A 12,792-nucleotide genomic window follows, 5' to 3' on the forward strand; every position below is an offset into this window, starting at 1 on the left:
GATTGAGGTTAAAATAGAAACTAAAAAGAAAAACAACAGAAATGGAAAACTAGGAATTAACAAACATAACTACTACACACCTGATAAATATGTACCAAGAAAAATATGTGTTAAGTGTGGTAGTGTTAGTCATCTGTCTGTTAATTGCAAGCTTACCATGCCTACTCCCATGTCTGCATCCTTTTCTTTTCCCAACAGTATTGCCATGCCTACCATGCCTATGAATTCTATGTCTACTCAGAATATGAATGCATAATTTGCTAATATGCCATTTGCACCTAATCCTTATTATGATACATTTAGTTTGCCTCAAATGCCATTTAGCATGCCTTACTGGAATAATATGTTTGTAAATATCATGCCTTTTCCTGTTAATCAAAATGTGCATGATAATTCTGTTTTAATGACTGGTTTCAAAGGTCCAACTCAAATGACTAAGGATGAATCAGAAATTCCCAAGTCAAATGAGATCAAACCTAAGAAACCAAAGAAGAAAGCTAACAAGGCGATTTTGATGTGTGCAGGGAAACAGAAAGAATCTTTGGTATCTGGATAGTGGTTGCTCAAGGCACATGACTGGAGATTCTACCCTGCTCACTGAGTTCAAGGAAAGAGCCGGCCCAAGTATTACTTTTGGAGATAACAACAAAGGTTATACTGTGGGATATGGCTTGATTTCAAAAGAAAATGTCATCATTGAAGAGGTTGCCCTAGTGGATGGTCTCAAGCATAATTTGTTGAGTATCAGCCAGCTTTGTGATAAGGGCAACTCAGTTACTTTCAATTCAAAAGCCTGTGTTGTGACAAATAAAAAGAGCAACAAAGTGGTTCTCACTGGAGTGAGAAAAGGAAATGTGCACTTATCTGATCTCAACTCATCAAATGCAAAATCAGTAATTTGTCTTCTCAGTAAAGCAATTCAAGATGAAAGTTGGCTATGGCACAAGAAACTGTCCCATCTAAACTTCAAGACCATGAATGAGCTTGTCAAGAAAGAATTGGTTAGTGGTATTCCTCAAGTGGAGTTTACTAAGGATGGATTGTGTGATGCCTGCTAGAAAGGAAAGCAGATCAAAACATCATTCAGAAAGAAGCTTGATTCAACAATTGAAGAACTTTTGCAACTGTAGCACATGGATTTATTTGGACCAGTCAATGTGTTGTCCATCTCAAGAAAAAGATATTGCCTAGTAATTGTAGATGATTTCTCAAAGTTCTCTTAGACATATTTTCTAAAGTCTAAAGATGAAGCTAGTGAAATCATCATCAATCACATAAGGCAAGTCAACAATCATCCTGACTTTAAAGTAAGAAGAATCAGGAGTGATAATGGAACTGAGTTCAAGAATTTTGTGATAAGATCATTTTGTGAAGAGAATGGGATTATGCATAAGTTTCTGCATCAAGAACTCCACAATAAAATGGGATAGTGGAAAGAAAGAACAGATCTCTTATTGAAGTTGTAAGGACAATGCTTGAAGAATCAAAGTTACCAACATATTTTTGGGCTGAAGCTGTGAATACTGCCTGCTACACTCAGAATATCTCTTTGGTTAATCAAGCAAAGTGAATGACACCCTACCAATTGTTCAAGAATAGGAAGCCAACTCTAAATTTTCTTCATGTCTTTGGCTGCAAATGTTATATCTTAAGGAATCAAACTGATCAACATGGAAAGTTTGATGCTAAAGCAGATGAAGGAATTTTTGTAGGATATGCTGTGGGAAAAGCATATAGAGTCTACAATCTAAGAACCAACATTGTTATGGAATCAGTACAAGTTGTGTTTGATGATAAAAAGATTGTAGGACTACAAGATGGAGATTTTCATGAAAGCCTCAAGTTTGATAATGTGGAAATGGTTAGTGATGACAATGATGATGAAAGTGATCAAGAAATAGTGACTAAGGATAATGCAGAAAAATCTACAACTAATAAAGCACATAATTTAACATCTTTCGAGTTACAAAATGCTTCATCCGTCGGGAGACAATCTGCCTTATCCATCGGGAGACAATCAACTTCATCCGTCAAGATACAAAATGTGCATCATCCTTCGGAACAATGAGAGAAGTTGAGAGTCATAATAGGTCACCTACAGAAAGTACCCCTTTCTTAAATCAAAGATTCACAAATTCAGGGGGAGTTTCTCATAATCAAAACTCAGTCTCACATCAAGAAAACAATGAGGCCTCTTCATCTAGAGCTAATATACCTCAACAAAGAAAATGGACTAAAGATCACCCTTTTGAGCTCATCATTGGTGATGCATCTTCTAGAGTTCAAACAAGGAAAGCAACTCAAGAAGAATGTCTATGTAGCAGCTTCCTTTCTAAGGAAGAACCAAAGAAGGTGGAAGAAGCTTTGTTGGATCCTGATTGGATTTTAGCTATGCAGGAGGAGCTAAACCAATTTGAAAGGAACAAGGTATGGAAGCTGGTACCCAAACGTAAAGGAAAGAATCCAATTGACACAAAGTGGGTATTCAGAAACAAGATGGATGAAAATGGCATAGTGGTGAGGAACAAAGTTAGATTGGTTGCTAAGGGCTATTGTCAACAAGAAGGAATATATTTTGATGAAAATTTTGCTCTTGTTGAATGTCTTGAAGCCATCAAAATTTTCTTAGCCTATGCAGCCCATGCCAATTTCAAGGTCTATCAAATGGATGTCAAAAGTGTCTTTCTGAATGGAGATTTAGAGGAGGAAGTCTATGTCAGTCAGCCTCCTGGTTTTGAAGATCCAAATTTTCCAGAATATGTCTACTATCTTTTGAAAGCACTGTATGGAATGAAGCAAGCACCTAGAGCCTGGTATGACACTTTATCAAAGTTTCTTTTCGAAAATCACTTCACAAGAGGTATTGTTGATAAAACTTTATTCTTTAGAAATGTTAATGGCTCTAGTATACTTGTTCAAATTTATGTAGATGATATTATATTTGGCTCTACCGATGAAAAACTTTGCAGAAAGTTTGTCAAATTGATGCAAAGTAAGTATGAAATGATTATGATGGGAGAGTTAACTTACTTTCTTGGTTTACAAGTTAAGAAAGTTAGTGATGGAATATTCATTAGTCAAAGCAAATATATTTTTGATCTTTTAAAGAAGTTTGATCCAATGGATTGCATATCTGCAAAAACTCCCATAGACACTGTAACTAAACTTGAATTAAACACTACTGAAAAGTCCGTGGATATTTCAAGCTATAGGGGCATGGTTAGCTCACTTCTATACTTAACTGCTAGTAGGCCATATATAATTTTTGCTACCTGTCTTTGTGCTAGATATCAGGCTGATCCTAGAGAATCTCACTTAGTAGCTATTAAGAGAATTTTCAGATTTCTCAAGGGAACACCAAAACTTGGCATTTGGTACCCTAGAGATTCTGGTTTTGATCGAACTGGTTATCCAAATGCAGATTATGCAGGTTGTAAAATAGATAGAAAAAGCACAACAGGAACCTGTCAATTTCTAGGTAACAAGCTTGTGTCCTGGTTTAGTAAGAAGCAAAATTCAGTTTCTACTTCTACAGCTGAAGCTAAAAATATTGCTTCTGGTAGTTGTTGTGCACAGATTTTGTGGATGAAAAACTAATTATTGGACTATGATTTATAAGTGGACAGAATTCCCATTTTCTGCAATAACACAAGTGCAATTGCCATCACTGAAAATCCAGTACATCATTCAAGAACAAAGCACATAGACATCAAGTACCACTTCATTAGGGAACATGTGATAACTTCATTTTGTTCCAAGTGAAAAGCAGTTTGCAGATATATTTACCAAGCCACTTGATGAATCCACCTTTTCAAGGTTGGTAAGTGAGTTAGGTATGCTTAATTATTCTTGAATCATTTCAGATATTTTTGGAAGTTATAATGCAGCCAGAAATTTAATTGATTTTTCCGTTTTGGATGAAATTTTGGCCAAGTCAAAATTTACATCCCGACGGATGCTCATTATCCATCGAGTTTGATCATCCGTCAAAATAGTATTTATTAATAAAAATTAATTACTTTTCTAGATTATTTTGTAACCCGACGGATATTTATTTTATTCTCATCCGTCGAATTGTCTCAATCTTAGCCGTTAAAACTCTGAACATTATCCATCGGGTATACTTAAAGTTTGTAAGTATAACATGACGGATAATTGACAGAATTTTGACAGTTTATTTATTTTAAACGGATTTTTGGGCTATTTTGATTGGTTACTTTATTTCACTTTATTATTTTTGACAGTTTATTTCTGAGATAGTATAAAAGCAGAATTCATTTTTATTTTATTCTTTTATCATTCTCAAATCAATTGCTCTAACTCCTTTCTTCTCCAAAGCAAATACTCTCTCTGCAAATTTCCATACTTTAACAATGGCACCAGTAGTCAAAATCATGTCCCAGTCTGGATTCATCTATGAAAAGAACAACTTCGTAGCTCTTGTGAACAAGGAGATTCCACAATCTGGAGATTTTCATAAAATGATGGACTTTGTGAAGGGCTGTAAACTTAGTTATGCTATGCTGGAATCACCCACAATCTAATATGAAATTGTGGAGGAGATATGGACAACTGCTGTGTACCAATCTTCTGACAAGATCATAACTTTCACTCTTAAAGGTAAGCAGTTCTGCATTAACAGTGATACAATTCAAGCTTGCTTTAAATTTCCTGAAAATACTACTACTGTTCCATACACAGATACTGATTTAGTTAACATGCTTAATTCTATTGGCTATGCTCTCCTTACATCTAAGTTAAGTGAGATTAGGAGGCTAGGTCTTAAAAAAGAGTAGAGTTATTTGTGTGATGTAGTTATCAAAGTGTTTTCTGGTAAAGTGAGTAATTTTGATTCTGTTAATATTGCCATGCTTGACATGCTTTATATACTAGTTACTGATAAGTACTTTAATTTCAGTGACATGGTCATGTTTAAGTTAGGTTATAAGTTAGGGGAAATTAATAAGAGAGGTAAAAGTGTTTATTATGCTAGATTCTTTATGATGCTTGCTAACCATCTTATTGAGAATATTATTGTTGAGAACCCAACCAACAAACTGAACTGTTGGTTTTAAGAAAGGAGAATCATTGCAGATCTCAACAGAGCAAGTCACCACAAAGAGGTGTCCCTCTTCTACTTTCCAATCATGGGGGGACCTCAGGTAAGTGAGGTAAGCACCACTGTCTCTACTCTTCCAGCCTCAAAAATTTCTTTGCCTTCAAGTGTGGCTATAGTATCTGTGTTAATGACCCAACAGATGCCTACCCAAGCTACCAAAATAACAATTTCAAAATCTAAAGCTAAGAAAGCCCCCTCTAGTTTCTCTCAAAAGAAACCAGTTGCAAAAATAATCAAACACAAAGAGGGGAGTGTGAAGTAGAGTGAGTTAGGTGAGGAACAGGGTGAAAATCAAAGAAACCCTAAGGATAAGGCTGGTGAGATTAGTGTACCCAAGCCTAGCCACACCACAGTTTCCCAACAAACTGTGGTTGTTAATAAGGAAATCAGCTCAATTTTAGTTTCATTCTCCCAAATGGATGTTACTATTGAAACAAGCTCCCAACCAGTAGCACATGCCAAGAGGGTTAGGGACACAAGTTCACCACATACTTATGCCAGAAAGAAAAGATCTAAAACCCTTGGGGATGCACATGGAACATACACAGTGCAAACTGGAGCTAAAGACTCAGTTATTGTACCATCTCAAAGTCAGCTTGATGTGGCTCCAATAAATGTGGAGTCACAACCAAAATCATTGATAATTGAAGCACCCGAAACACCAAATTTACCCACACACTCACTGGATGTAGACATGATTGATACATCACTTCCAAATTCTCCATCTTTAACTCTATTGGAGAAGCCAAAATCCAAGCAAGTGAATATCATCTTTTAGATGATTTGTTGGCTCACTTACCAATTCTTTCTGAGTTTATTGAGACATTTGTGCCCAAATTTTCATCAATCTACACAGAGTCTACAATAGTCTCCACTCCAAACTCATTCATTTTTTCTATCCCAGTGGATATTGTTCATCTGTCGGTTAGTAATTGTATCCCGACAGATGTACCTAACAGTAGTCATCCGTCGGCTAGCCTAACTACTATCCTTTCTACACATACTAAAAATTTAACAATTGTGACTAGTGTAGATGATTTGGTAGTTGTACAATCACTCTTAGGAGTGAGGGAAGGGAGTGAAATGAGTGAGAAGCTGGGTTGCTCCCAGGAAAAAGGAGAGGAAAAGAGTGAACTCATGTAGGCTATTTCTTCCAGCCTGGCAAAAGAGACTGAGAGGAGTCCCACCTTAGAAGGTGAAGGTGAGGGTGTGAGGGTGGTGAGCCAAGGGGAGCCCTTGATGCAACAAAAGAGAGACCATGAGAGAAATGCAGTACAGGAGTTATAAGGGTGGACACCTTTGCTAGTGAGTCAATGAATGTCAATGATGCAGAAAGGAAGGGACTATTTCAACAAGAATATCAAGTTGTCATAGATTCTATCTCCCTGGATGCTGAGACATTTACTCATCCTGTTTTAGCTTATCAAACTCTAGCTGAACAGGGCAATGAGGATGCTGAGAAGATGCTGAACCTAGTGCATACAACTGCTTCTCTACAAAGGGCAAATGATGCAATCACTGCTATGCCATCTACAACTGGAAGTGAGTTTGAACTAGCTGGAGACTCTTTTAGGGATGATGAGGATGACAACATGAGCATAGGGGGAGATGCAAACATTCCTTCCTGGATGCTAACCAAAGAGTGCTCATATTCACATCTCCAATCCAAATTATTCAAGCTTATTCATGATACCCAATAAGCCATTCAAGCATCCACAAGTGCCAGCACTAAAAGGTTACTTACAGCATATTTTGAAGCTCTACAGCTGCAAAAGATTCATGCTCTCCAACACAGTCAAAGTGTGGATGAAATGAAGCAAGAAATTTCTGATGTCAGATAGAATTTCATAGCAAGGTTGGATGCTAGACTTCCTGGAACCACCATGACTAAGATAACTCAGAAATTGAGGATAAAAGCTGATTTAAATAGAAAAGTTGAGGCCATGGACTCTAGGTTGTCTAATATGGAGAAGTCAATGACCAACATACTTGCAAATCAAGAAGCTCAGACTGCTCTGCTCCAACAGTTGGTGGCTGCACAACTCCCTTCTTCTCAACAACTTGATGCTAACAAAAAGGGGGAGAAAGGTTCATCAAGTGAGGGGGAGAAACAGCTCAACATTCAAGTCATCAAAGTAATTATGCCAGCAATTTCTTTCACTAAGCCACTATCTATGGATAGCATTGATCTCATCAATCTAGCAGCAGTAAAACTGGAATCAAATGACAAATAGACAAAGATTGATGTAGCAGCAGCTGAGAAGGAGCTAGATGAAAAATGGAAGAGATTGATGCAGATATTCAGAAGAAATTTGGTCAGCTACAGAAACCAGACAAGACTTTTCATCACCATTCTCAAGTCAAACAAATCTCTGTGAATGAAATGAGTCTAGGTAGCTTGGAAAAAGGCCAAACCTCATGCATCAAATCTCCAAAAGCCAATCTAATTCTGAAGCCTAAAAAGAACTATTCAAAGTTCTCAGACAAAAATCATGTGGATCTTATGTTTGAGTCACCTAGGCCAGATGAAAAGAAGCTGTTGGCAAGGTCAATTACATTTTACAAAGATCCATCTGATTCAGCTCAAAAGAAGAGAAATGCCAAAATCTACAGGAATGGAAAAGAAATCTGTGTGGTGGTTGGACACCCTTTCTTTGTAGAAGCTAAGAAGGAAGAGAAAGAAAGGATCAAGCAAGAAAAGAAGCAGGCTGCCTAGATGCTAAAAAGCTTAAACAAAAGAAGGAGTAAGCTGCTATCTTGACCAAACTTCAAGCTGTCAAATCTACAACAGAGATTTCTGAAAAACCACCTGTGATTACTAAAGCTCAAGATCAACAAGTGCAAAATAAACCTCCACAGAAAAGAAAATTCAGATACAAGCTCCATTCCAAAAGAAAATTGGACTTCAGTGATGAGGAAATAGAATACTACATTCCCAAACAGTCTACAACTTCAACTCATACATCCAAGCCCTTAGTGGCACATGAAGAATTCAAGTTGGATCAAACTAAGAATTTTTATGGTGAGCCTATTATTCACAAGGATGAGCCATTAGACTGGGAAAGTCTGCCAATTCCTGAATTCAACTTACCTATTTTCAACAAGCCAAAGAAGATAAAGATTAGAGCAACCAAGAAAGTAAAGCGTGTGTCTATTAGATCCAAGACCCTAACCAAATATCAATCCACAGTCAATAAGGAGGATCTCTTATACATATGTGACATCAAGGAGTTTTCTGAAATAAACCTCTACTTGGATAAATTGGAAGAAGTAAGAGGGATTGATGCTCACAGACATCTTCCTGAAAGGCTGGTGTTCAAGTACAAGGGAGAGAAAGAAATCACATGGCCACTTCACATGATTCTTCAAGAAAGCTACTCTGTACTGATTAAGATCTTCTCATCCTTCAAGAAGAATTTTGGTTTCAATATAATTGCAAAGAAGTTGGTTCTAAAGAAGATAGAAGATCTAAGGAGTGATAGAGCCAAGAATGTACTTTCAAGAACTCTTACAATTCCCTTCACAGGAAAAAGAGTACATTTGAGGCCTTATTGGCTGATGGAATTCATGGATGACAAGGGAGTTAAAAGATTCTTCAGACTGGATGACCAATTCAGTATCTCTCGTAATGAGACTTTATTGGAAATGCAAGAAATGCTGGATCTATCTGAAGCTGATGAACTTGAATTCCACAGACAACTCTAGACTAAATTAGAAGAAAACAACAGGAATCTTGGGAAGAAATCCGGACAATCAAGGAAATAGAATTATCTGCTCAGACTAGAGGAGCACCTTGAAAATGATTGTGAGAACTCTTGGTACACTTTGCTTTGTTCAATTTTCAATAAATTTTGTAGCACTTATCAGTTTTATCTACTACTTTTTAATCTATATTTTTAGGGTATTTTTTTATCATCAAGTTTCTCTTAATTTATGGCTACAATTCCAGTAGACATAAATTGGGGGAGATTGTTAGGAATATGTTGTGAACTTGATGATAAGTTAAACAAAACACCTTAGTATATTTAACTTAGTGAATTTTGTAGCTCTCGATGGATGATCTAATATAGTCCCGACGGATAAACTTTATAGTCCCAGCGGATGATAATTTGACATCCATCGAGAGTGTAGCTTATGTAACAATAAGAATTGTAGCACGTTTTTGCAAATAACATATTTTAGTCAAGTAGATTGTGTAGGGTTCTATAATCATGTTGTCTACTAGATTGATATGCATAATAGGTTGACTAATTATAAATATGATATGTCTTGTAATTTTGTATAAGTGAAATAGAGTCAAGTGGCAAATAGACTCCCGACAGATGATCTGCAAGACTCCCGACGGATGATCAATAAAGCTCCCGACGGATGACAAACATAGTCCTGACGGATGATCAAATTCAAATAGTTGTTGACAGTGACAACACAGTCACATGCCTTGGGTGTTTGCAAAAGGAATGTGGCAGCCTGTTAAGCAGGATTTTGAGAACAAAGAAGCATTACCATTTCCATGCAATTGTGAAGACATTCAAAGATGCTAGAATAGAGTAATGAAGTAGCATGGAGTTATACTAGATATGTTTTATTTTATTATCTAGTCTTATTGTCATGGAAACTTGGTGATATATAAACCAAGTGTAGCAAGTAGAATAATTAACTAAGCAAATACATTTTTCCAGAGAAACATATCAAGCTGTATTCTGTAAGTATTTATCTGAAGTTTAGTTGTTCAAACTTGTAAGCAGCTGTGAGCTATTCAAAGCTTCACAAAGTTCTCAATTTGATATATATATATATATATATGGTGGATACATTCAAATCCACCAGAAATTTTTAAATCATTGTGTTTTATTACTTAGTGTTTTCATTTTAACTCTCTTTCCATTCCGCACTTCTACAAATCAAACACTGTTATATGTATTAAGTTAGAACATTTTTAAATCTTGAAAAATAGCCAGAATTACATTCAACCCCCCCCCCCTTGTAATTCTTGTTGTATTGTTAGGGAATAACAATCTCCATCCAACCTTGTAGCTGTAGACATAGGTGTTGATGCAGGTGAACAGTCAACCATTCCAAATTTCTTCAACAGCTCTCTGACATACTTGGTTTGACTGATAAAGATTCCATCACTTTTTTGGCTAACTGGAAGACCAAGGAAGTTACTTAGTTATCTCATCATGCTCGTCTCATATTCACTCTGCACGAGTCTTGAAAATCTTTGACATAGCTTTTCATTTGTAGAACCAAAAATGATATCATCCACATAGATTTGAACTAGGATAATGTCATCACCATGCTGCTTATAGAATAGAGTCTTATAAATTGCGCCTCTAGTGAATCCATGTTTGAGTAAAAAATCTGACAATGTATCATACCATGCTCTAGGTGCTTGCTTTAATCCATAGAGAGCTTTCAGCAGTTTATAAACAAAGTTTGGAAATTATGGATTTTCAAAGTCAGGTGGTTGTTGCACATAGACTTCTTCTTCTAATTTACCATTAAGGAAATCACTCTTCACATCCATTTGATATACCTTGAAATTTGAATGTGCAAAAAATGTAAGAAAAAATCTTATTGCTTCAAGTCTTGCAACTGGAGCAAAATTTTCATCATAATCAATTCCTTCCTCTTGTGAGTAGCCTTTGGCAACCAGTTTAGCTTTGTTGCTTGTTACAATTTCATTTTCATCCATTGTGTTCCTGTACACCCATTTTATTCCAATGGTATTTTTGTTCTTTGGTGCAGGAACCAATTCCCAAACTTTATTTCTTTCAAATTGACTTAGCTCTTATTTCATGACAGTTATCCAGTCATGATCAAGTAGAGCTTCCTCAGTTTTCTTAGGCACAATTTGAGAAAGAAAGCATGCATGCAAGCATTCATTTGCAGTGGCACTCCTAGTACTCATTCCAGCATTTGGATCACCAATTATAGCATCTCTTAACTTCTATCGCATTTCCTAGTGTGATCTTGTTGACTAGACTTGTTTGTATTATCCTCATTATTGGCATGACTTGCAGAACTATCATCTCTTTCTCCCCCTGAGTTTATGCCATCAAATTCAGGTGAGCTTGTAGTTTGATATGAACTCTCATCTTCAAAGTTCAATGGTACATTTGATTCTTCATCCATCATTTTGTTTACAACCTTCCCAGACCTCAATATAATTGCCTTAACCTGCTCTTTTGCTTCCTTTTTTCCTGGAACTTCTATGTCAATAGAGTGTATTCTAGGTTGTCGATTCAGCAAGGCATCGATAATCTGCCCAATTTGATTCTCCAAGCTCTTAATAGAAACCGCTTGGCTCTTGCACATGAGCCTCAACTCCTCCAATTTAGATTTTTCATTATATTGTTGAAGTTGGAGTTATTTTCTTGGTACATATTGCGGTTGTTGAAAACCAAGAAGTTTGAATTGATTTGCTGCATACTACTGATAAGGTTGTTGCACCACATTCTGAGTGTTGCTCCAGCTGAAGTTAGGATGATTGCGGTTGTTGGGATGATAAGTGGATGGAACTGGTTGCTACGACCTCTGAAAGTTGCTCACGAACTGAGCTGATTCACTAGATATAGCACACTGCTCCATCTCATGCGCATGAGCACAAAGCTCACAGACACTTGTAATCTGATTAACCCCATAATTAGCCAAAAAATCCACCTTCATCGTTAAAGCCTTAAGCTGAAAAGCTATAGCAGTAGCTGCATCCACCTCCAGAATTCCTGCTCTGAGAAGGGTTCTCATATTCATTAGCAGCAATCAGTTCAAATAACTCATAAGCTTCATCGTAGCTTTTAGCCCATAAGGCTCCACCTAATGCTACATCAAGCATGGGTCTAGACTTTGCTCCCAAGACATTATATAAACAGTTAATAATCATCTAGTCAGGCATCCCATGATGAGGACACTTTTTAAGCATCTCCTTATAATGATCCCAAATTTCATATAAAAACTCTCCCATTTGCTGCACAAATTGAGTAAGAGCGTTTCTGATTGTAGCTGTCTTTGCCATAGGGAAGAATTTAGTAAGAAACTTTTGAGCAAGATCTTCCCAAGTAGTAACATAGCCTGGTGGTAGAGAATGCAAGCAACACTTAGCTTTATCCCTCAGAGAGAATGAGAAAAGCCTCAGCTTAACAGCATCTTCAGAAACATTGTTGAATTTGAAAGTGTCGCAGATCTCGATGAAATCTATAATATGCATGTTGGGATCTTTCGTTGGAGAACCCCCAAACTGGACTGAATTCTGCACCATCTGAATCGTGCTATCCTTGATTTCGAAAGTATTAGCCGTGATGGCTGGTCTGACAATGCTAGACTGAATATCATTGATCTTCGATTGAGAGTAATCCATCAAAGCCTTCGGATTTGCTGCTAGTTCTCCCATTGCAATAACAACTTCTTTTTCAACTTTCTCAACTTCTTCAAAAACTTCTTCTACTTCAACTTCTTCCTCCACTTTATCCAGTATTCTCTTGCGAGATCGAGAACGCGTTAGCATAAATGCTCTCTAGAGTACCTGAAATACCAACAAGAAAACAAGTAAGTAAAATATCCGAGTTAGTGAACTTTAACGACCACTGATTTCAAGCACATAAACTAAAAATTAACACTGAGTCCCCGGCAGCGGTGCCAAAATCTATTTCGGACGAAGACACGCGCTAAATTTA

The 12,792-nt window shown here is 36.8% G+C and overlaps 1 non-coding gene across 1 annotated transcript; it reads left to right on the forward strand.

Moving 5' to 3' along the window:
* The first annotated feature begins 12,012 nt into the window (after nucleotides 1-12,012).
* Nucleotides 12,013-12,119, forward strand: LOC141723124 (small nucleolar RNA R71). The gene has a single exon (XR_012576115.1). It is a non-coding gene; the product is annotated as a small nucleolar RNA R71 (small nucleolar RNA).
* Nucleotides 12,120-12,792: the final 673 nt, after the last annotated feature.

The sequence above is a fragment of the Apium graveolens genome, chromosome 4, assembly GCF_009905375.1.
Source record: "Apium graveolens cultivar Ventura chromosome 4, ASM990537v1, whole genome shotgun sequence".
Taxonomy (NCBI): Eukaryota; Viridiplantae; Streptophyta; class Magnoliopsida; order Apiales; family Apiaceae; genus Apium; species Apium graveolens.